At 42.8% G+C, this 26,497-nt stretch overlaps 1 pseudogene; it reads left to right on the top strand.

The window, feature by feature from the left end:
• The first annotated feature begins 2,675 nt into the window (after positions 1 to 2,675).
• LOC102915386 (small ribosomal subunit protein uS12m pseudogene) lies at positions 2,676 to 3,103 on the top strand (annotated as a pseudogene).
• Positions 3,104 to 26,497: the final 23,394 nt, after the last annotated feature.

Genomic DNA, 26,497 nt, shown 5'->3' with positions numbered 1-26,497 from the left:
ATTCCCTTTTATCCAAGGACACCATGGAGACAAATGAAAAGTGGTTAACAGATTCCCTCAGGCAATTAAAGCGACCCCTTCATCCCACTCCCATACCTTCTTCCAATTTCCATTTTTACTTTGCAACCAGACCCTTTAGGGATGTGGGACTCCAAATGTGGGATCCACTCCGAATCAATAAAACAGTAACCTCTGCCAAGAATGAAGCAGTAAGAACAGAGACTGTTTTTTCAAAGTAAAGACAAATTGCACTCCAACTCAGAGAAAGTCATGTAAGTCTCATGATTAATACAAGATTTGTCTCTGCATTATTAACACTGAAAATCTCCTCTCAAATAAGTCTTTGATAGCACTGGCTATGGATACTATTGCACTCCTAAATTCTGGCTAAGCCATGGATTTCATCACTATGTTAAAATACTTACATTAGTTTTGCTAACTGTAAAATATGTGTGTGCTCTTCCATTTCTTTGATGACACTGGGAAAAATTTGGAAGTTAGGAGAAGAAAAGTTTCTCCTTCATCATCTGTACATTCCTAACAATTGCATCATGAGAACTTGCAGAGTTGGAAAAGTGTGTTTTTATTAAAAGAACACAGTGTTTTAAATCTTGTTGCATTCTTAAAATAAATAATAAATAAGTAAGTAAGTAAATAAATCTTGCTTCTTTGCGTAGCCACATCCATTGTTTACATCATCACTTCTTTTAAAGGAGAAAAAGAAATCGCCTTTCCAGAAACTCTTTGTATGTGAATATTCTTTAAAACTGACAGGACATAGAAGCTTACACAAAATCAGGAGAGCTAACAGCCAAAACCAATATTTGACCAATGTGTGCAATCTTCTCTTTCTGGAACCTTTACCCTAAAACATCTTTTCTCTCAGACTATGTAAAAGAGCGTTTTCCATTCTCTCCTAAGTCACCAAGTCTAAATTCTCTCTCTCTCTCTCTCTCTCTCTCTCTCTCTCTCTCTCTCTCTCTCTCTCTCTCTCTCTCTCTCTCTCTCACCTTCTTCTTTATCCCTTACCAGCATTATAGTACTTGCTCAAAGTACCAAGAATCGAATGACCTTGGCCCCTGCTTTATCATTAATTATCTGTGTGACCTCTGGGAATCCAGTGGCCTCCCTTTCTGCTGCATTTTTTCCCAGTGAGTAAACTAAAGATGTGAGGTTAGATGTTCCATAAAGCCTTTTAAGATTCCAAAGATTATCTAGTGATTCGCTTTACCCCAATGCCACAAATTGCTTTCTGTAATATCCTAACACTATCTCTACCAATTACATATAGGGCAAAAGAATAAACTGTGGGGGTCACAAAGAGGAAAGAAAAATCAAGTAGACCCATCTGTAGGGTCCTCTTCACCTGATCGTCCTGGGAAGATATTCTTTGGATCATAATTCTTCCTTCCTGGGCTTCTGTTCCATTATTACCGTTTCTGTGTGGGTTTTGCTTTGCCTAAAGCAATGTTCAGGACTGAGGTGAATATGATGTCAGTCATGAAGGTAATTTCAAAAGGCACCCAGAGAAAGAAGGCGTACTCACATGGCTAAAGAATTATTAATGCATATGTTTTAGTGATGTCCACAAAAATATAATCACCTCTCATGTATCTCTAGAAAATTCAGAGACTCATTATTGCTGTGGCTACTTGTATAATTTCAAGACATTTTGGGTTCCTTCGGCAAGAATAAAAAAAAAAAAAAGAGCATACACAAACTATTTTAAAAGTGCATTGTGCCTAGATGCTCATGGGGCATTTTTTGAAAGAGCTAACACCTTGCTTGTAGAGTGCCAGTTTAGACTAATGGCTTCTTTTTCCCCCGAGGAAAATCCTCCTGACAAATATCACTGAGAACTTTCATAGCTATTGGCTTGAACACCTGGGCACACAGTAACATATCTAAGTGGACAATGATACACACATTACATCTCATGATGTTTTCTCTCAGACAGCTTATTCCCTGTCCTGAAGCCTCATGTCCAGCCATTTTGAGAGCTGGAATCCGGAAATGTAGATTATATGGCCAGTGCCTTTAACTGGACCAAGTTGTAGAGTAGAAACTGGCTTTCTGCTTCTGGTCCTTTGTATTTCTCTATGCGCTGAGTGATAAGAGAAAGAAAGGGAGTTTTGTTTTGCTTTGGGACAGGATTTCATATAGCCCAGGCTAACCTTAAACTCACTTATACACTTATACACTAGAGGATGGTGAGTTCTCGAAAGCAACACCACACACCACATTTGTGGGTTTTTTGTTTGTTTGTTTGGTTGGTTGGTTGGTTGGTTTGGTTTGGTTTTTGGAGACAGGGTTTCTCTGTGTAGCTTTGCGCCTTTACTTGGAACTCACTCTGTAGCCCAGGCTGGCCTCGACTCACAGAGATTCACCTGCCTCTGCCTCCTGAGTGCTGGAATTAAAGGCGTACCCCACCACCGCTCGGCCACATTTCTTTTTAATGGGGTTCTAGGGATCAAACCCAGAGCCTTTTGAGCTTAGGCAAGCACCAACTGAGCCATATCCCTAGCCCCAGACACTTGTCTAGGCATATTTTTATATATGATAGCATGTAGTAACTACTAGTCAATATCATGTGTAACATTTCTTCTAAACGGTTTTAAGAAATAGTGTAGGTCTATGACACTGCTAGGTTGGTGAGGGACGCACCATACCGCCAGATGTGCTGGCCCAACCTTCTCTGTGGTCTCACCAAGTCCCTCAGTCCTGGCCTGGTCCTAGGTCCCCCAACTCTGGGCCACAGGTTCCATGGCCACCTTGAACCAGATACATCGCTTAGGCCGCCTGCTGGAAGGAACCCCCTAAGCGTCTGGGTCCCACAGAGGGCAGGCCACAGCAGAAGGGTGTGGTGTTGCGCACATTTATCAGAAAGCCAAAGAAGGCCACCTCTGCGGAGCGCAAGAGCTGCCAAGTGCTCCTCAGCACAGGCAAAGAAAGCCATCTGCTTCCTTCCCGGGAGGGCCACACCCTGCGGGAGCACCATGTGATCCTCATGGAGAGCAGCTGCACCCAAGACCTGCCTGGGGTTATACTCAAAGTTGTGAGGGGCAAGTATGACTGTGGCCACGTGTAAAAGAAGCGACCATAATTCGCAGTGGTCAGGCACTGGGTCCCTGGAAACCAGTTCTTCCTGTTCCAGGGACAGCTAGTCTTGGGCTCAACTCTCACTGGGACTCATCAAGACTGCTATTAATCTGCAAGAGTTCTGGAGATGGATTGGGAGGAAGCACTCCTCTGCCCGCTCCCGTGGCTTCCCATGTTCAGTGTCCACAGGTGGGACCTCATATGCTGGGATGGCAGTTGTAATAAACACATTTGCAGGTTGTGGTGTCAAAAAAAAAATAGGGTAAACATATATTCCTTGTTACACAATCTGAGTTCCAACTTACCATCACTGTACCTGAAACATTGTGTGATTTGTTTTTTAATTAGGGAAATGGCATTTTCTGGAGCCACTAGCATTTTTAACACAACATATTAATGATTAAAGGTATTGGATACACACACACACACACACACACACACACACACACACACACACACATTGGTCGGGGATATGGCTTCTGACTCTAGAACAGTCCTTCCTCTGTGTATGCTGACCGGCCTGAATGAGATCAAATTTGGCACTGTGCTAATGTATACAGCCCCACTGGACTTATAACACAAAATAAAATAAACAAATTAAAACAAGCAGGCAAAATCCAACATCAAAAAGTGATTTCATGCATACATATAGTAGGTCCTTTCAGTGGCAGGGCGCCCAATATTTTAGCTATTGTGTATAGATGAGATGTCAGTGACAGAACACAGCACAAAGTCCCCCTAGGTGTTTGTTGTCACTGTGTAAGTTTCTTTATATGACCTTATAACAGAATAAATAATTATTCTCATGATCAAAGAGGTATCACTAGATCTACAAAGGCTGCTCTGCACTGCCATCTACTGGAAGCAAATACTGACTTGCCTTTGAATTGTTTAAAGGTAGTAGTCTTTTTTGTTTGGTTGGTTTTTTGGTTTTTCGAGACAGGGTTTCTCTGTGTAGCTTTGCACCTTTCCTGGATCTCTCTCTGTAGACCAGTCTGGCCTCGAACTCACAAAGATCCTCCTGGCTCTGCCTCCTGAGTGCTGGGATTAAAGGCGTGCGTCGTCGTCGTCGTCGTCGTCGTCGTCGTCGTCGTCGTCGCCGCCACCACCACCACCACCACCACCACCCGGCTAAAGGTAGTCTTTTTGTTATTATTTGTTTGTAATAGAAAGAACATTAGCGAATATAGTATCAGTAGTAAGGGAAGTAGTAAGGGAAGACGTGGGTCCTGATTATGTTTAATGTAATATAATGCATCAACATCTCATGTAGAAGGAAGCTGAAATATAATCCTTTCAAATCAGTTGTCCTTTAAGTGTTAGGCATATAAAGTACTTGAATGCTCTTTGAAAAGTGAAATTGCTTCCAATTTTGAAAATGAATCACTTAAACGAGCTCTTTGAGAGAGTACTATATTTTATCATCCATTAAAGAATTTTCTTAATATTTGTAAGTGCCCATGAAATGAACACCATCTTAAGTTCTTGAAGGTGCCAACCTTATGTTCATACCTTGAAGGGAAGGAACCCTTTCAAAGTTTCCCTAAGCCAATTTATTGAAGAGATAAATATTTATAGTTAGGTCTAGAAGAATGGGAAGTAATGAAAGCTAAAAACAAGGGGCAGGTTGTGACTCAGTGATAGGACTGTCACTCAGCACACACCGGGCCCAGGGTTCAGGTCCCATCACCACAAACAACCAACAACAGTAACGACTGTGTTCACACCTACTCACTCAGCAATACTGAAGACCTCCAATGTCCTAGACTTCCTTGTTTGGAAGGAAGAATTATATAAGTTGATGACACTTGTTCAACCTCATGAGCACTAACTGTTAACTTTACCTGCCTAAACTAAGCAATGTGTTCAGAATTCCAGATGGGAAACCACATAGTCCTCCTTTCTTCCTTCCTTTTCCTTCCTTCCTCTCTTTCTTCTTCTTTTCTTTCTTGTTATTTTTCTTTTGTTGGTGCTGTTATATTTATTTTTGAGGCAGCCCAAAGCTGTGAACTTGCAGCAGAGAAACCTCCTCCACCTCTACCTAACAAATGCTAGGATTACAGATGGGGACATCCGTTTCATATAATAGTGGGGATTGAACCTAAGGTCTCCAACACAGGAGACAAGCACTCTCCCAACTGAGCACCTCTCCCTTTTTAAGTTGATAATTAACTAAATTATCAAAAATCAAGGGAAACCATAGAAACATGTTATTATGGAACCAGAAATGAAACAAAAGTCTAACAAAAATCCCCAAATTAAAATTTAATCTTGAGTCATAAATGGGAGCAAACACTGTTTTTGCCTTAGCTGGTCCTTGGGCAAAGTGACACTTAGAGACAGCCATCTGCACCCTTTCCTACTCAGGTGCTTCATAAAGTTTGCCCTAATCCAAGTAAGTTATTGCCAGCACCACTCATCTCGTTTAGTTACTTGTTTTGTGCTCATATTTCAAACTGCCTCGGCTTCTCAGATAGAAGAGAATTACAAAAATTTTAGCATGAATAAAAATTTTAGTGTGTGTGTGTGTGTGTGTGTGTGTGTGTGTGTGTGTGTGTGTGTGTGTGTGTGTTGGTGAGTGGACAACTCATAGGAGTCAGTTCTCTCCTTCCACCATGGTGATCATGGGGACCTAGTTCAGGTCATCAAGTTTGGCAGCAAACACCACTATTGGCTGAGTCAACTTGCCCACCTACGGATGCCATTTCTTGTGACTCTCGCAAGGGTGTCTCTTACTGGTATAGCAGAAGAAGAGGAAGAGGAAAACCAGAAGGAAAAATTGTAAAATCAAAAAGTTCTGTGAGACAGAAATATCCTCATCTCTTCTTACAGTCTTCAATCTAGGTAATAGAAACCATGTTGAATGAACCAATATTTTCCACTTTGAAAAGCCACCAGGTAGTTTTGATTCTTTCTGCCTACTAATTGAGGAAAATTATTTAGCTTGTGTGTGTGTGTGTGTGTGTGTGTGTGTGTGTGTGTGTGTGTGTGTTAGGGGTGTGTATACAGAAGCAGACTTAGGATGCCTTGCTTTATTGCCCTCCCACTTATTTCCTGGAGTCGGGGTCTCTCATCAGCCTATGTTGGTAGTAAGCAAACCCCAGAAATCTTTCTGTCTCCTCCACCACCCCTCCCAGTGCTGGGGTACCAGATACTTTAGGTTAGGTGAGTGCTGGGGATTTGAACCCATGTTCTCAATCTTGTATAGCAAGTGCTCTTATCTGCTGAGTCATTTCCCCCATTGCCTAGCTAACTTTTGGCAGTGATAACACACATATCTTAAGATCATAGCTTGAACCTGATATTGACCTCAGTAATTTGTTCCTCGAAGAGTCTCAGTAAATATTTGCAATGTAAGGTCAAGGCCAGAGCTTTGATCTGAATGTCGTCTATGGATTGATACCTCCTTCTTCATTCTGTAAACAAGTGTAGGGTGTCGAAAGAACACTTGAGAGAAGATTGTTTAGAAATCGTCCAGGGCCTTTCCTTAACTTCTTAGAAGAAAGTGTAGATCAGATTGGGGATTTTCAAAGCAAAGTTTATTTACACGGCTTTTGAGTGACCCGTGGGCTCCGTAAATGCAGGTTTGCACTTGATGTGATTTTCTTTGTGATGTCATTGTGGGGAGAGAGGGTGGATCCTGCCAGTGGGGATGTGACAGCAATGGACTGCTGGTGCCTTTCATAAGAATGCTACTTTTATCAAGTGAATGTCAGCACTCTAACAATCTGCAGGATGCAGAGGCCTCCGTGTGACTCTCATTTGGATAATCCAGTGTAGAGGCAGAAAGGTCCCAGGGTCTTTCTCAGGGTAGTTTTCTTCCTTCCTGTCTCAGCCATAAAGAACAACACAAATTGGGATTTTTTTTTTATTATTGTTATTGTGGAAATTGAACCAAGGGGCTTTGCAGGCTTTCTACCTCTGACTTATTTGCCCAGCCTCTTTTTTCCCCATATTTTTCAAGACAGGGTTTCTTTGTGTAGTCTTGGTGCCTGTTCTGGAATTCACTCTGTAGCCCAGGCTGGCCTTGAACTCACAGAGATTGGCCTGGCTCTGCCTCCCGAGTGCTGGGATTAAAGGCGTGCACCACCACCGCCCTGTCCACCCCCTTTTTTATTTTGCTTTTTACGGTTTTCTTTTGTTTTTTGAGACAGGGCCACTCTCTGTGTACACCAGGCTGGCCCCACACTCACGGCGATCTGCCTGCCTCTGCTTCCCAGTGCTGGGATTAAAGAAATGTGCCACCACATCTGGGATGGAACCCAGGGCTTCCTTCATGGTAGGCAGGCATTTTGTCCACTAAGCCACTTCCCTGAGTTTTATTCCTCAGTCTTGAGATCAGTCTCACCAAGTTGCTCAGGATGACTTTCAATTCACTCTGTAACTCAGAATGACCTAGAATTTGGCGTCCTCCTGCTTCAGCCTCCTCGCTAACTGGGATTATAGAGCTGTGGCTCCGGCCCACCATGAGCCACTGTCAGTAGCAGCCTTCTTACTTTATCTTGAGCCTTGGACCTAGGAGCCTGTAGCAAGGACACTTGCTGGGCTGGTACTGGCAGATCCATCTCAAAGCAGACTTGAGAGTACCATCCTAAGAAGTCGAGTGTACCCTTTGCCTGGCACACTGGACAGAAACAACCCTCCCAAGATGTGGACTCTCAACTCCAAAGCCATGACCCACAGTCTTCCTTACTTGGGCCATGAGGAGCATTTTACAGCTCACACTGTCATAGCTTTTGTTGGGGGCTCTTTACCTTTGACCTGTGTAACCGGACTGCCAGCTCCCAAATAATGACAGAGAACGTGGGATGTACTATATCGAGGAGAGGTAATGAGCATGTGGCAGAATTGTAGAATAATAATAAATGGGTTAATTTAAGTTATAAGAGCTAGTTGGGAACAAGCCAAAGCTAAGGCCAAGTTTTCATAACTAGTAAAGAAGTCTTCATCTTTTCTCTTAAGATCCCAGGTCATAGTTCATTCTTACAGAAGAGTGGCAAACGCAGAATTCTGTGGCAGCTAGTCATATGACATCCACAATCAAAAGCAGAGAGCATCAATGTGTGCATGCTTAGTATTCAGCTAGCTTTCTCACACAGTACAGGTCCCAAACCCAGGGAAAGGTCCTATCTTATTCAGTCTGGGACTTCTCACATAATTAAGGTAATTAAGACAAACCCCCATAGACACATCCACAGGCCAACCTGATCTAGACAGTTTCTCATTGAGAGTTTCATTTCAGGTGACTCTAGGTTGTGTCGAGTTGACAGTGAAAACTGACCACTGAAGGCTACAATCCAGGAGAAAACAAACGGACCAGCACTATCAGTCCTGAGACTTGCTTTCTTCTCTCTTTTGCAAAAGTGTGGGGGCACAGAAGTTAGAGTATGAGCACTCTCACAGTTAACCTTGTATGTCAACTTGAGACTGAGTTGCAAATTGACCTTTTCTGTTTCTGGAAGCTTCCACACTTCCAAAAAATAAAATAACCTTAAAGCTCTTTTTGCTCACAAACCTTCCTTCTCCCTCCGTCCCTCGGTTCCTCCGTCCCTTCCTCCCTCCCTCCCTCCCTCCTTCCCTCCTCTCTCTCTCCTTTTTTTTCCAGCAGATTTCCAATTACACTGCAGGCCTTCTCCAAGCTTGCATTTATTACCTCCCTGATTATAATGCTGAGCTCAATGGCTGTCACTTGTAAAGAGCGGTTCGTTAAGAGGCTGCTGGGCTCTATGAGGACTGCCAGAAGCAGGGGTTGGCAGAGAGGGGATGAATGCCCGGGTGCTAACTCAATCTTCCCCGGAGCTCCCCTCTGTCAGAGGCCACAACACTGCAATGGCAGACACTTCTGCCCCTTGCAGACCCAAATAAAGATCAAGAAGTCTGCTTCCCATTCAGTGCAGATGTAAATACCTTGAAGGCATCTATCTCAGTGCTGTCCTAGCTAAACTGTGCACGCTCCTTCTTTTCATATGTGAGCCTAACCAGAGGGAAACTGAATGAAGCACTGACTATCCCAGAGGGAACCCCTAAATGCCTTCGTAAGAAGTAATGGAGAAAACAGTTCTGCCAGCTTGTGCCCAGGCTTCAGACACTCTGCCCACTCAGACTCGGACTTGTCTGACATGGTTCAAATAACCCCAACTACAGTTTAGATTTTCTTCATTCCACATTCCGTTATCATCTTGGACAAGCGATTTCACCACTTTTAGTCTAAATATCCTTTTTAGGATATCCAGTTGAAAAGAGAGGAAAAAAGAACCAACTTGCCATCAGGTCTTGTCTCCATCTATCCGTCCATTTCTCTTCTCTGCTTGGATTGATGCTGGCATCTTGACTGAGAGATTGTAAGTGCTGTCCTGATCCCCTTCAGATTCCACCTCTCCTCATTAAGATGCACATTAGCTACAGTCACAGGAACATTACGGGACTATAAGCAAAGACAACTCTAAAGCTGCTTCAAAGATGAGAGGAGGGATTTCCTTTTGGAAAGTGGAGGAACAAAAGCAAAATTCAACTGAGAATGTCCAAGATCCAGCTTCTCCCCTACCATTTTCCTCCCTGGCACACTCTGTTCAACCATGAGAGATTGTAAGTGCTGTCCTCATCCCCTTCAGATTCCACCTCTCATCAGATTCCACAGCTCGATTCCTTGCGCTCCTGGCCTTGAAGCACAATGCACCTCTTCCATTTTGGAAGAATTGCAAGAGCTAAAGTCAGCATTTCTTTGCTCCTGCTATCATTTGAAATCTCAACTTTAAGTAGGCATGGTGATGCACACCTGTAATCCCAACACTCAGGAGGCAGAGGCAGGTTGTTATCTGTGAATTAGAGGCCAGCCTGGCCCACAAAGCGAATTCCAGGACTGCCAGGGCTGTTACAAAGAGAAACCCCGCCTCTCAAGAAAAAGAAAAGAAAATATTCAACTTTAAAAAGAGAAGAAAAGTTTAACTGAATTCATTTATTTAGTGTGTATGTGCAGGTGTGTGTATGTGGGTGCGCATGTGAAGGTCAGAGAACAACTTGTAGGAGTTTATTCTCACCTTCCTTCATGTGAGTCCTTGCCTTTTTCCATGTAGGAGTCAAGGATTGAACTGGTGACTTCAGGTATCTTACCTGCTGAGCCAATGCTTAGGCCCAAGAAGTCTCAACTTCACATGTATATCTTTACCTCTCAATCAAAGCTGGTCTAAGAAAACAAGACAAAGACATAAACATGCACGTATTTATGACTCAGTTGTTAAAAAACTCATCTCTAGAGAGCTGATTGAATCAACTGATGTACATACATACAAAAGAACAAAACAAGCACTAAAAACTTATATTCTCAATTTATCCATTTTGACATGAAAGATATTTTTAAAATAGCATGTATAGCATGATCTCAGCATTTTTTTTAAATCTCAGGTTTTTTTTAAATGCATTTCTGCTTGGAATTGAAGATCCTCAGAAATTGAAAACAGATAAGATAATAATTGAATAATAGTAAAATGAGTAATTTCACCTTCTATATATATTTTAACTCTCTATACTATGTAATATATATCATAAGATGCATCTTGATTTATGAAAAATACTTAATTTGGTAAATAATATTTGCAATGCTCAAATGGAAAGGAGACAAGAGAGCAGAAAACAGCAACAAAGGTAGCCTTCTTCCAGAACGTAACTATTGTTCCCTTCCTAACAGTAATCCTGCCTCCCCAGTGTCCCCTAGGTAGGCTCTGCCTTTCCACATGTTACCTTTGTAATCAAGAAAACAATAGCACTAGTCCACTTTGAAAAGAATAATTTCAGAATAATTTTGGCAAATTTAAAATTCAGTCTTTAGAAGTTAAAGAAAATGAAAGAACAAAAGCAGTCATTCCCTGATTGGATTTTCTATACGTTTTACCACAGAGTAGGGGAAAGTACTCATTTGTTACCCAATTCTGTGATGACTAACATTCTCTCCTTATTAAATTCCATCAATTCATTCACGTGTTCAATTGCCTGTCCATTTGTTTGTTTTGAGACTGAACCTTCCTATGTATCCTAGACTGAACTGGAACTTGGTATGTAGCCCAGGCTAGCCCCAAACTCATGATCCTCCAGCCTCTATCTCCTATGTGCTGGGATTACAGATGTGAGCTATGAAGTGAAAAACACACTTACGTGAGTGTAAGCCCTTTCTCCCCTCAGCCTGACTTTGAACTCTCTTCTGATGCTCTTGCCTTTAATTATAGGTATGTGGTACTGTGCCAAAGGGACATCTCTTCCTCCTCTCCCTCCTCCCCTTCATCCTTCCTCTCCTCCCCCTTTTTCTCCTCTTCCTCCCCTCATCCTCTTCCTCCTGCTCCGTCAGAGCTGTGGATCAAACTTTGGCCTTGAATCTCCTAGGAGGCACTCTACCACTGAGCTATCTATCCAGCCAAAGATAGAACATTTTCAATGACACAGTTGGTCCCACACAATTTTATGTTCTCCATAGTGTCTACAGGCCATACAACACATTTTTAAAATTTCTAAAATGTGCAAGTTACCAAGATTTTATAAGTGCTAAGGTTCTATTAATATTAGATGTCATCATCACTACTATATATACATTGTATATAGCAGCAGGAATTACACATGTTTCATAGATAATCAAATGCCCACAGTCTGAAAGGAGATTCAAAAGTTGTAACTTGAATGACAGTCACTCATGGTGTGACAGGTTTCTCATAGTTGACAGGAATGATGTCACTTAATCCTCTTAACTGTGAAAACTTTCTCTCCTTGACAGATAAGGAAACCAAAGCACAAACAGAAGGAGTCATTTGAAGACCAGGGGGCACGTCCTGCAGCACAGCACCAGAGCTGACTCCTGTCCGTTGAGTTCAAATCATGTCTGGGATTTGAACTCAAGTCCTTTGAAATGGATAAATAAGCACAAACCTACACTTTAAAGAGTGCAGTGCTGTTGCTGAGGCTGCACTTCAATTATCTCAGCATCTCCAGCTGAGCTTAGTGTGCCAGATCGCAGCCTTTCCTCTAGCCATCTACCAGTCCAGGAGGCTGAAAGAAAATACAGTGAATATTTCATATTCATGGAGTGTCAATCAAATATTCAAGGCAATTAGAAGCATCATAGACTGAGGAGATGCCTCAGCCAGTAAAGTGTTCACTTTACAATCATAAGGTCCTGAGTTCAATCCCGACAACCTGTAAATGTGTATATTAAAAAAGGGGGTGGTATGTGCTTACTTGTAGTCTCAGTGCTGGGGAGATGGAGACGGGCCACTCTAGATAGCCTGCTTATTTGAATCCCGAGGAAGTGAGAGACCCTGTCTCTAAAAAAGAATGAATTTTAAAGGTGTAGGGCTTCTGAGAAATTATAGACAAGGTTGTCCTCTGGCACCCCCATAAACATATACACATGTACACCTACACACACATGAACACAAATGTACATGGGGAGGGAGAAAGAGAACACATCACATGAACCATGGCTGGAGAAGTCTGAAGAGAACCTGAGCCTGTGATCGTCAGCTAAGGTGAATATTATTCATTCATTCATTCCTTTCTTCCTTTTATTTATTTTTATTCACTATTACTGTGTGTATGTGCCTGACATGTGGAGAGGGAGGGGCCAGGGTACATATCGTACAAATGGAGATCAGAGGAGAACTGTGGAGTCAGCTTCCTTCCTTCAACCTTTACCTGAATTCCAGGGATCAAACTCAGCTTGTCAGGCTTGAATGACAAATAACTTTACCTACTGACCTCTCACTGGTTCAGAATATATTCTCTTCAAAGCCTGTGGCTTTTATTAAAACTTGAGAATGCCTACTATCTGCTTACCCAAAGATTCACTCTAAAGAACTTTTTAAAAACAAAATCTAAAGCTGGGCGGCGGCGGTGACCCACACCCTTAATCCCAGCACTCAGGAGGTAGAGAGGCAAGTGGAACTTTGAGTTCAAGGCCGGCCAGGGCTACACAAAGAAACCCCATCTCCAGAAAAACAACAGACAAACAAAAAACCTAAGCTGAGCCTTTTCCAGGGAGAGGAGAGGTAATGCTCTAAGCTTATCTCTGTAAGGGACCTCTTCATTTGACCCAGGATTTCTGTTTCCATCACGCATTGCTTGAGTTGTCCAGAAATCCTGGGTCAAATGAAGAAGTCCCTTACAGAGATAAACGGAAACGCAGGACCTGGTACGGCCCCAAATGCAGGTCTCGCTCGCTCGCCTCAGCACCACAAGCATCACTTTGGAGCTGAGAGGGAAAGCTGACTTGTAAGGTCATCTCACAGACCTCCTGAATTCAGACCCACAGTTTTAACAAGATCCCAGGGTGGCACACATACAAGCTGGGGTTTAAGAAACCGTGCTCCACTTCTCTCTCTCTCTCTCTCTCTCTCTCTCTCTCTCTCTCTCTCTCTCTCTCTCTCTCTCTCTCTCTTTATAGATGGAAATAAAAACTAGTCTTTTGAAAGAACCAACCATACAGGGTGAATTTAAGACGTAAGTCTACATGGAAGACTAGGAAGGACCAATATGATGTTGTTCCAGACGATTGAGCTGCACCCTGACAGCTGGGCATGCTCAGTTTGTGGCTGTCAGGAGAAGCTTAGGGTGATGCTCCCCCAAATGGAAGAGTTACATCTGTTTCCACGTAGCCAGCTGATACGTCCTGACCCCTATGAACACTTATTCTTTCTTGAGCATCATGTACCGTCCCTTAGTGAGGATAATTTCCCCAGTATCAGGGTACCCTCCCCTGAAGGCCTCAGGTGCAACTTCAATTAAAAAAATACAGGCTGTCTTCTCTATGATATGGTAATTATTGCCATATTTAAAATGCAATCCTCTTCTAAAAATATGAATGTTAATGTAACATCTTAGCTCTACACTGTGATTATCCATCATTTTAATTTCTCAATTGATTTTTCCAAACAGTTTCAAATCAACTAGGTATTTATTAGAAGATTTTTTTTCTTTTTCCTTTTGGGAAAAAAAAAAAGAAGCATTTATGTTTAGGCCTGTTGGGGAAATCAAGTGATTACAAATTTTAAAAACTTTTCTGACCTCAATTTTAAAGTCTTGGGAGGGTCAAATGATTAATTAGTATTTAGAAACATTAAAAATGGAAATAGTTTCTTGAATAACAAAAGACAGTTAAAGTGTACAATAGTCGGCCTTAAAATTGGGGCATTTATTCGTTTAAACGAAAGAAGAATTTGAAGACAACAGCCAATGTAGGTAATACCTAATTCCAGTAGCCTGACTTTCTACGCAGGTTTCATTGGAGAATCTTGTTTAATTTTCCCACAGAGTACAACATTGTGCCTGTGTCTCTTAATATATTCCTCTGGGCAAAAGATTTAACTGGAATTTTTTTTTCACTTTTCCACTCACACTCTCTCACCAATTCCTCTGTTAGTGTTTACCGGCTGAATTCACCTTGAGTTTTAAATTTCCAACAAAACGAAATGGTTTGAAAACAGACTCAGAGGGTTGGAGAGTTAGATGAGCAGTTAAGAGCACTTGCCGCTCTCTGCAGAAGAACCTGGTTCAGTTTCCAGGACTTCACACACTTTAACCCCAATTCTGGGAACCCGGGACCTTCTTCTGGCTTCTCTAGGCATCAGGCACACACATGTGGTGCACATACTTGCATGCAGGTTGAACACTTATACACATAAAAAAAAAAAAAGATAAATTTAAAAAAAAAAAAACTAAGCCAGATTCAGAAGGAAGTTCAAGGACATTTTTACTAGAATTGGCGAGAAACACAACGAGGCATGAAAGCTGTAAATCAAAAAAGCTGCCTGGAGGAGGAAGATGAAGGAGAGAGAAAGCCATGTCACTTCAGTTAGGCTGCCACGTTCATCACAGAGGGCAGTAGGCAGTCAGATGGCAAAAGTGGGGTAGAGTTAGAAAAACAGTGAGAAAGCTCCAATGCCAGAGAAGCCATGCTGAAAGAGAGCTGGGAGAAGAGAAGAAGAAAACTGCTTGTCTAAAGTCAGGACTGAGAAAAGCAGGCAGACTTAACGTCACGGCGACAGCTTCCTAACCCACTGCACCATGGGAGAGGTTTCTTAGAAGGAAAATCATTATATAATTAAGGGGATAATTATTCCTCCCATCTCTTTATTATGGCTTTAGGTGAATCAGCTTTCCTAGGGGATGGTCAGGTGATTGACAAGCCCAGGTAGAGTAACCCTTAAGAGAGAAGGCAATAGTGTGAACTGTTCCAGTCTCTGGGGAAGATCAGAATGTCATATTTCCATCTATTCTTTTGGCCAGGAGGAAATAGAATTTTCTTAATGGACCTCAACAGAGCCCTGATATCATCACCTCTAACACTAATCCTTTTCTGTCCGACATTTTATCACAGGGATGTAGAACAGACCGACTCAGCCCTCTTGGCTTCAGTTATCTGTTCCTTTGTAGCACGCAACACAGCGTTGCCCAATACCACCAGGGAGCCAAATGCTTTCTTCACTAAATGGTTGTAAATATGTGGGTTTCTAAAAACGTCCAGTCATTTTGTGAACACGATTTAAACAAACACAATTGATGGGAAGGAATGGAAGTTCCGTGAAAATGAAAGCTTTTATGTCAGTATAACAGGTAGACTATTTCTCCGTTAAGCAAAGACCAGGACATGATGGAGACAAGAATTCACAGGCGTTACTTAACTGTCTGGCTACTCAGACCTATAAGGGAGGCTGGAACAAGGTACTCTGGATTGAGAATTTGGAATCAGTAATGATACGTAGAAGAAAAACCAGAGATAAGGAAAAAACATGAGCCCCCCCACCAACACACACCAAGTTTCAGTGATTAGTGATTGCCAGGGTTCTTGCAGTTTAGATGTCAACTTGCTGGGGCTACATTTGGTTTTCAGGATCATATGAAACACAATTCTAATTATTTTTAAGAATAAAAACCCAGAGTCAGATATTGAGGGTGAAAGCTGTAAGATCAGAGCAGAGCAGCAGCCACTAGAAACTTCTTACCTCTACGAATCCTCAGACCCAGTGGTGGGGCCGAGATCCTGTCTCCACCCACCTTACATTCCTGTCTCCACCCACCTTACATTCCTGTCTCCACCTCCCTAGTGGACCACCACTCTGTTTCTCTTTTACACTAGTTTAATCTCATGTAACCCAGAGTGGCCTTGAACTCCTAATCTTTCTGCTTCCTCCTCCCAAGTGCTGGGATTAAAGGTGTGTGCCACCACTGCCTGACCCCTCTGGTTAACTAGTGGCTAGCTCTGCCCTCTGATCTTCAGGCAAGCTGTGTTTGTCAGAACACAAACAAAATATCCTACTACAATAATTCTATTTGATTCAGCGCTTTCCAAACAGGGGCTCATGCTGATGGCATAAGCCCTGTCCTAGTTAGCTTTCTATAGCTGTGTTAAATACCATGAACAAAAGCAGCTTAGGGAGGAGAAGGTTTATCTAGCTTACACTTCACAGGACAGTATTGAGGGAAGTCAGGGCAGGAACTCAAGCCGAAACCATGGAGGAATGCTGCTTGCTGTCTTGCTCTCTGGCTTGCTCCCAGGCTCCTGCTTAGCTGTCTCTCTTAAACAATCCAGGACCCCCTGCCTAGGAGTGGTACTGCCCACAGTAGACTGGGCCCTCCTACAACAATTAATAATCAAGACAATCTGCCACAGGCATGCCCATGAGCCAACACGATCTAGGCAGTTCCTCAATTGAGGCTGTCTTCTCAAGCAGACCATCAGAGCCAATTAGGTGGCCCCTAAACCCTGCACAGCTCCATCCAACATCCTTTTACTACCTCTTTTTATCATTGCATTATAGTCTATCTAGTGATATGTGATGTGTCTTTCTGGAGATAATTATATCCCTTTGCTATGTTTTTTATAATTCTTCAATACCTTCCACTGTATTTGAAATCTATAGTCTGCTCTTTTATCTCATAAGGCATATCATTTTTTTCTCTCAGGAAGAGTTCTTTCATAAAGAGATCTTAAAGTTCCTTCCAGATGTTAATTCTCTTAGCAGAAACATCATTTTTATTTTTCCATTTGGGAAAACAACTGGTGTAAGAAGATTCTGTGGTCTGTGACAGTCATATCAAAAATTGACACCAGAGCTTGGATAATTACACAGCGAATACAATTCTCAGTATTCCCTATACAGAAAGAAATTGAGATAGGAAACATGCTAAAAAACCAAAAGCCAACAAACAAACAAACAAACAAAAACTTCAAATGGGCCAGTGAGATAGTTCAGCAAGAAAGAGCACTTGCTGCCAAGCTTGTTGGACGTGGCAGGAGAGAACTGACTGTAATAAGTTCTTCTCTGACTTCCAAACATGTACCATGACACATGCACACTCATATACATACATGCATGGACATACAAAATAAATAAATGACATTTTTAAAACCTCTTATCATCAAGTAGAGGAAGCCAGCATTGCACCGTTTCCCTGACATACAAACCTAGAGATCAACTCCTCAATGATGATTTAACCACTAAGATACAGTAAGATTCATATGGCCAGGATTTCATCACTGCACACATAAATCACACACAGCCGACTTTTAGAATCCCTACAAAGTGTTATTTGAATCATTAAAACTAAATGGCAAACCTGTCAAAATAAATCAACCAAATATACTTCATGATTCAGAACTCAACATTTTATTGTTCCTATAAATTCATTCATTCTGAAATCTCTTCCTACAAAAAGGGTGTATTAAAAGGAATTTGGGTGTTTAACATGTGATTCTGCCTTTGGACTCATCTGGCCTAAGTTTTGTCCTTCAGTGTGAGTTTCCCGGACCCTAAATGGCTTGTCCTTATAAAATGTTTTTACAGCTTTACGCTGTAAAAGTCGATCCGGTTGACAGATCTCGGCTGCTGCTTTTATGTATGTCTGTTTGATTTAACATGCTTCTGATTAACAATGGAGTTTCCTGATGCTGTCAAAATAAGTAAGGTATTAAATGCCTTTCTAGAAATGACTGTTTTTAAAGGAGAGATTAAGTAAACAAGCCGTTCCCGCCAGTGAGAATAATTGATTATGTTGTTGACTAGTTAAGGTTATGTTTAGTGGCACTCCCTGGGGACAGGTTATTACATTAGCATAAACAAAGAGAGAACAGGGTGCTCAGTGAGGGGAGTAGGGGGGGCAGGGGAAGGGACAGAAATGTGTGTTTGGGGAGAGAAGAACAGATGCTCTCCCCCATGGAAAGTGAAGGGCAGCCAGCATGAGAACCCCAGGGCCAAACGGAATGTCACAAGCTTAGTCTTGCTGTAGTAGAAACAGGTCCTAAGCGTTTTACAAATAACTCTTCTAGGTCTCAAATGAAACAAGCAATTCTGGAAATATTTTGGTTCATAAGACTGAAAATTCTAAGTCCAGTAGACTTGGAATCTGGCTGTTTTCATTTTCCTTTTCCTTCGTTTCCATCCTGTTTTGTTCCCACATCCTGGCTATGTTCTGGGGAAAGTCTGTTCATCTCTTTTCCATGACCCCCCTTTGTCAGGACATCACAGAGAGAAACTGATCCATCTCCAAGGTCCCTTTGCTGAGTGAGATAGTTGGCTGACTATGGCATGGGGGGCTATTCGTCTCTCTGCATGATGCTGTGTGATGGCTATGAGGATTCCTTGGCATGTATTTACATTTGAGGACTAGGAAACATTTATCTCTGCTGGATTTTGAAAGAAAAGGGAAGCCAATACTTGTTTTTAAAAAAAAAAAAAAACCTACCACCTCTTCCTTACCTGCTTGTGAAAGCTAGGAATTTTTTTTTTTTTTTTTTTGATTTTTCGAGACAGGGTTTCTCTGCGGAGCTTTGCGCCTTTCCTGGAACTCTCTTGGTAGCCCAAGCTGGCCTCGAACTCACAGAGATCTGCCTGCCTCTGCCTCCCGAGTGCTGGGATTAAAGGCGTGAGCCAGCACCGCCTGGCTGGAAGCTAGGAATTTTAATAATCCTTCTTTGATTACTTTCTCCTCTAAAGCAGGGGAGGTAGACATTATCTGTGTTTATATAGCTCTAGAAGCACTCAGAGGAGTTTAGTCATTCACCCAAGGCCACACAGCTCATCAAAGACTTTGCTACATAAACACTCATCTCCTCAATGCCAAAGCTCACAATATTTTCAAGCCCAACCATGAATGGAGGCTGCAACATACACGGCCACATATTCCCCTTCTTGAGGGAGCCAGGTGGAAATGCTACCATCAAAGAAGGAAATGTTGAGCTACTCAGCATTGACACGACATGAGCCAACCTAAGAACACACACTGCCCTACACACACACACACACACCACTCCAGTTTCTCTACACTCTCCTCAGACTGTCATCTAAGTTTCATTAGCTAAGCCAGTGCCATCCCGATCCATCCCATTTTCTCAGAAGATGAGCTGGCTATTCAAACTGTCAAGAAAATTACCTCAATTCAAGGGATGGCATTTATTAACTTGGAAGTAAGAATACAGATGTGAGGACTGGGGACACAGAAATAGTGGGGAGAGGAATTGATAGTCATTGTTTCACTTCAGAGTTTAAGGACCTTTGGAAATCAGTTTCTCTTCCCTGGTTCTTCATCATTGGTGTATTTGGGTTCATGTTTTTTTCATAGAAGTGTCTTCTTCCCTAACTGCAAGTCACAGCAGCCTCCGGTGTGATTGTGCCACATCTCTATGAGCTAAGTTTCTGGCACCATCAAATTTCAAAGCATGGGGAAGAGTTGATAGGATTGGCACCTTGGACAGGGATTCAGCCAGCGGTGTGTTTCTGTGTAGTGTGGAGTCTAGCTTTAAGACCATGAATTTTGGATTTAGAATGACTTGGGTACATAGGTGTGGATCAAGTTACTAACTAACAGAACACATGAGTTCAAGAGTCACATCCTAGCTCCACACAAGAAAAAATAAAGTTGTGTTATTTGCAGGAAAATGGATTCAACTGGAAATAATCATATTAAGCAAACTAAAGCAGACTCAGAAAGAGAAATATCGTGTCTTCTCTCTTTTGTGCTCCCTAGATTTTATAAAGATTCATAAAATAGCAGAAGTATATGGCATTAGTGTTGAAGTGTCCTGGGGGAAGGAGAACTAACAGGAGAGAGAAGGAATGTAGTGGGTTGGGAGGAGACTATAGAATATGAATTTGAATGAAAATTAAACTAAATACATATACTAGAAGTTAGAAAACTCTGGTGCCCAACTTTCTATGTGGCCTTGAGCAATGGTTAACTCCTCTGGTATAGCTTGTCCTCATTGGCCTGTGGAGTTGCCCCCAGTCATGATCAAGGTAAGACCAAGGAGGCCAGAGTGAAACCTGCAGGTTCTAGTTGGGAGAAGATTGGCTGGACCATGGGGTGCAGCAGAGGAAATAGTCAGGGATGGAACTTGGAACAAAAGACACATCGTGTGGCTGGGCCGACAAGACAATCACACTTATCAAACCCATGTGACAGGCATCTTCCAAAAGGTGGGTGGGGATAGAGAAGCGAGGGCAGAGCAGGATGTGTTATCGCTGGGGTACCTCAGGGAGCCTAGGAGGATGTGAGCAGATTAGGCAGAAGAAGAAAGGAGATAAGAGTCTCACCTAGAGCTTCTGAAGATCAACTCTCCCAACAGTTCCTCTTGCTTCTTCTTCCCCTTTCTGCTTCCCATCATAGCTGCTCACAGGGCTGCTAAAAATCCACCTGACCCAACTGAATTGCTTTCAAATGCTCATTAAGTTACTGATGTTTCTATGGGATGCTCAAGACCCTAAGGTTTCCAGATGTCCTATTCAAAGCCACTGACTGCTCATTTTATAAAAGCAAGCTCTTCCATGGTCATTTATCCAAGGATAAAAATCAGAGCTAAGTTAACTTTTTGACCCAGGGGGCTGACTTTCTGAGGAAGTGGTGTTTCGATCGTTTTAAATCTTCACCACTTGTCCTGAAGCCCAGTTTTCATCACAATAAAGCCAAATTCAGTTGGAGGACTGGGGCTGACCCCAGTGCCACTCCTTGTTTCATTTTTTCAGTTTTATCAGTGCCATAGGAAAGCCCTTTCTCTGTTAACCTACCCCTTGTGCTACCTCCAGTATTAATAAACCACCCAAGATGTGGCAGTGTTACTTTTAGAACCAAACATTAAGTTTCTTATTCACTTAACCACTAATATATGGTTCCAGTGAGGATGGACTTCTTCCATGACCCCAGGCTAAAAAAAAAAAAAAAAAAAAAAAAAAAAACCTCAGTGGGATAGCTCTGTTGGACAAGGTTGGGTGTTGTGGGAATTCAATCTGTTCAGTCAATGATATTGGAGTGACTAGCCCTAGGGCATGGTCTTGTCTGGTTATGTGACCGGGTAAGAACTGAGGAGGATAGTTGAGTTCACTCTCTCTGGGACAAGAAAGGGTTCCTGATGCTGGTACAGAGTTTTCCCCATCCTTCCGTGGTGGGTGAGGAGGCAGCAGAGCAGCTTCATTCTGTGTTCGTGAGTGTGTTATTCCCATTTCATCCCTTAATGATGATTCACTTCCGTGGGTTCTTACTTCAGTTGGGGACAAAGGGTTGCCTTTGGGGGCATAACAGACTCAAGAAGTATGGACAGCATAGGTGCTGTGGTGGTTGATGTTCACTGTTAACAGGATCTAGAATCACCAAGGGCACAAGCGTATTTATGAGGGGGGTTCCAGATTGGATTAATTAAGGTAGGAAAACTGACCAAAAATGTGGGTGGCATCATTCTGTGGGCTGGGGTCATGGGTTGAACATCACAGGGAACAGGGTGTGCTGAGCACCAGCATTGATCTCCCTCTGCTTCTAACTATAGATGAACTGTTAGCAACAGCTTTGTTCTCTCGCTGGCTGACTCCTCCATCGTGGTGAGCTGTATTGTAAAACTATACATCAAAATAAACCTTTGCTTCCTTACATTGCTTTTTCAGGTCTTTGTTCACAGCAACAAGACCTTGGAATGCCTTCCAAGCCCTTCTCATGCTCTCAAAGCGTGGACTCAGACACGAAGCATGTTGCACTGGGACCTGAAGTAGGTTTTACAGGCAGCTGTGGAAGATGTTAGTTACTCCTTTTCACCAATTTGCCCATTGATGCTTGGGACAATAACAGCAAGACTGACTCCATCATGTTGTGAGGATTGACCTAGCTCAAATATCAAAGCAGCCATCTCAAGGCTGGGGTGTGGTGAGGTGGGAGAGTATGCACATAGCATGTCTAAGGTGCCCAGGCTTCAATTCCAGCATTAAAAAAGAATCAAAGGGGAAAAGGGCATGCCATATGACAGTCTGATCTTTATGAGTATCTAATACAGCCCTTTGGTAAGTATTTTATGGGGATGCTTTCTTCATCCTCCCAACAATTTGAAGAACTGGCTAGAAATTTACTCATTTGGCCAACAGGGAAGTGGAGCCACAAAGAACTTACCTGAGTTACTCAGGAATGGGGAGTAGGAGGTGGGGTTTCCACTTGTGATTGGCAGAGGAGCGTTACCAACCCATAAGGACCATGAGATTTATAAATAGCTTGCTGCTTCAGGGAGAAAGCCCTGTGCTTCTTACAAATGAAAATTTAAACTTTCTACTTGTGAATGAAGTGACATTAACTTAAAGTACCAAAGCTAGTCTTGTTTATCTCCTTAAGATGTGATTCTAACTTTTCTCTATTACATCAAGGGATCAAGATAAAATGTCATAATGAGGGTGCTGTAATCACCGTGAGGAAGTAGAAGATATTTGGAGAAAGGTTGTAATCCATGCAATAAACAAATGCATGGTCTGGGACTGTCCCCTCTTTTTGGATTAATTTATAACACAATTATTGGCAGTCATCCAAAAACAATAGCACTTGTATGTAGCATCTGAAGCCAGTCTGTGAATGAACTTTTTTAGTGACTGTCCAGTTGTTTCTAGCAATATTAACCTTAGTTCTGTGAACCCTCCCCCACCCCCCACCATGTGTGTTAAGGGAAAATTGTTTAAGTTAACTGAATAGGGCCCGTGACACTTACAGAACAGGAGCAAGTGCTGTATGGAAGAGAAGAGGGGAACTCCCTGTTTTACAGGAGGATAAAACTGGAGTTAATGTCGGGAGACTCAGCACTGACTAAGAGATCAGGTGCAGTGTTTGCAGGTCTGGGCGCTTTGGGTTGGTAAGGATTACCATCAGTTGCACTCTGTAATGTTCTGGCTCCTGGGGCCTAATGTCCACTTTCAGCAGTGCTGAGAGCGAGAGCAATTGAAGGATAATAAGAGGAAAATGAGTCATGAACGCATTTTATTCTATGCTGTAAAGGGCCTTCATCGAAACAGACTATATTTAGCCTGCTAATAAAAATGAGCGAGGAGCAGGCACTTAACTTAGCAATTGGTTCAAGCAAAGAACATATTTTCTTTCTTTCTCTCTCTTCTTCCTTCCTTCCTTCCCCTCCCTCCCTCCCTCCCTCCCTCCCTCCCTCCCTCCCTCCCTCCCTCCCTCCCTCCCTCCCTCCCTCCCTCCCTCTCTCTCTCTCTCTCTCTCTCTCTCTCTCTCTCTCTCTTTCTTTCCAAAGCCCTGACAAATTATTTAGGTTCTTGTTTAGAAATTTTCTACAACTATTGCACAGTTTTCATAGACCTTGGCAGATGTGCTTAATGGCCCCCCTTTTTTTCCCTATGACTTAAAATATTGGTAAGAGCTGTACCAATAGTGGAAGAAGTAAGATTTGTTGTTGTTGTTGTTGTTAATTTGTCCCCATGTGGGCCTGTGTCTCTCTGCTGGGCATACAGGAGAGCTGAGAACGAAGATGTTCAGAACATGTCATGTTTCTTAAGCTCTAGGAATTTTGAAAATGGACAGATCTGTTACTCAAATCTTGCAGCTGCAGCTCAAATGCAAAATCTGGCCACTGCAGCAATGCATATTATGAAAACTTAACACATCTTAACAGTACGCTGATTCTAACTCTGTTTACCTCTGATTCTCATGTTTGTGACCAAAATTACAAGTCTCCGATAAGCCTCATGATTTGCCTGTTACTACGCAATGCAGCCTGGGGTGAAAGATGAAGCCAGTGAATTCTGGAGTCTTGGCTGTGACTTTCAGAGTAATAATAATGCTTCGCAGTCACCTAAATTAGAAAAGGCAAAAACAGGGATAACAATGAAGACAAGCCATAAAGCTAGGAGTTGGTTCAGTAGGTGAAGGATGAGGATTTCAATTCAAATACCCAGAGCCTATGCAAAAGCCAAGTGCAGTAACCTGCGTCTGTAACCGTGTTCTTACAAGGAAAATTCCTGAAAGTTGGGGAGCAGCTGCCCCAGTTTACAGCAGAAAAATGACGATAAGATTCTCTTTCAAACATGGAAGGTGAGAACCAAGACCAGAGACTGTCCTCTAACTTCTATACATTTGCTGTGGCATGTACACATCACCTTCCATGCACACATACACACACACACACACACACACACACACACATACACACACACACACACACACACACACACAGAGACAGAGACAGAGACAGAGACAGAGACAGAGACAGAGAGAGATCACATGAACGACACACAAAACATCTTTTTTTAAGAGACAAGCAATAAAACCCCTTTAGGCAAAACAGTTAGCCTAACTTTCTGCAATGAACAAAGAATAGAGAATTGTCCTTTCACACAACCCTGGATCTGTCCCCACCCACTAACATCTCTCAGACCTTTATGTTACCCTCTAAACATGTTTCCTGCCTTGCTTTTGGGAAAGGCACTCACACCAATTACAGAAGAAACTGGGAGTAGGAATGGTGGGGGACTTTGTAAAGCGAGGCAAAAATGAGACCAGAATAGAAAGTGCGAGAGCAGACGGTGGGTCACTGCCTCCATTTGCCCCTGGTTGTGAAGTAATCCATCAGGTTTTACCAGTGCAATTACTGTCTCCGGGAACATCCCCAGAAAGCGAAAGGACTGGCAGGGGAGAAAAATGATCCTCTCGAATTTCCCACGTTGTTTCTCCTTTGAAATCACGTGTGCCATATCTGGCTCGCCCATGCCTCTTGGAATGCCTAGGCAAAAGATGAGACTGATGCAGAGTGTTCTGAAGTCCAACATGTCTGCATCATCTGGGGAATGGAAAGTGAGAGTGTGATTTAAATTAGCAGCTTTAAAATGAAGTCTGGGGCTGAAAACATCGCTCAGGTGGTAAGCGGTCGCCACATGACCATGAAGACCCAAATCCAGATTCCTAGCATGCACATAAAAAGACAGGTGGTATGCATCTGTCATCTCAGCCTTGGGGAAGCAAAGACAGGCAGATCCCTGGGGCACTTTTGGACAGTCAGCCTACAGTGAGCTCTCCATTCAGTGAGAGAGCCTGTCTCTAAATATAAGATGGATAACTGGGTGGTGGCGGCACACACCTTTAATCCCAGCACTCAGGAGGGAGAGGCAGGTCGATCTCTGAGATCAAGGCCAGCCTCACCTAGAAATCGAGTTCCAGGACAGTTTGGACTACACTGAGAAGAAACCCTGTCATATAGATGATGATGGAGAGAGACTGAGGAAGACACCTGATGCCAACCTCTGACCTCCATATGCACATGCACACAGGTGTAGTAACACTGGAGCACATATCACACACACACACACACACACACACACACACACACACCATGAATTTTTCACTTTCAAAGCAAAAGTTAAAAACAACAAAAATCCTTACTGTCTCGGGTACCTGCATTTTATACTTTTCACCCTGGAGTCTCCAAAAGCCACCAGAACTCTGCAGACTGAAGCCCTGCAATATGTAAAAATAGTAATACGTCATAACCTGGCAATGAAATATTGCCTCAACTGGAGACAATCTGCCAACTCCTATAAACAAACAGTAAGCCTGTCAGCAGATCTGTGAGAAGGGTTACAGTCAAAATGTAAGAAGTGGCCATGTAAGCTTGAATAGATGATCTGGTCCCTGGCTGGTTGAGGGTCAAATGCCAGTCAGTTAACCCCCTTCCTACTCCATGGTGTAGCAGGTGTGGTCAGAGCCCCCTCACTGCCGACAGTCCTGCCTTCCAATTCAGGACCTTGTGTTCAGTGAACAGGGATTTGGGGATTTGCTTTTCCGACAGTTGATTGTGTTCTGTACCCAAATCTGCTGGCCCGGCAGTGATTCGAGCTCCGTTTATTCAGCTTCTCTAAAAGAGCCACTACCTGAATTTGGAAGCCCGGGTGCCACCTTCCCACCCAATGCTCTTTCAACTACACTTTCCTCCTCTTTCTCGGTAGGTTTGCAGCCCTAGGTTTTTGTGAGGCAGAAGAGGAGAGGGGAGAGGGAGAAGAGAGGAAAGAACGTAACACACCCAGAGAGGGCAGCCTGAGACTCGAGTTCAACAAGTCAACATGGCCAGTGTCCATCACAAGAGTCGATCTGGAGATGAGCCAGGTGTCATGATCTG

The sequence above is a fragment of the Peromyscus maniculatus genome, chromosome 5, assembly GCF_049852395.1.
Source record: "Peromyscus maniculatus bairdii isolate BWxNUB_F1_BW_parent chromosome 5, HU_Pman_BW_mat_3.1, whole genome shotgun sequence".
NCBI classification, from domain to species: domain Eukaryota; kingdom Metazoa; phylum Chordata; class Mammalia; order Rodentia; family Cricetidae; genus Peromyscus; species Peromyscus maniculatus.
This window is presented reverse-complemented; position numbering and strand designations above follow the sequence as displayed.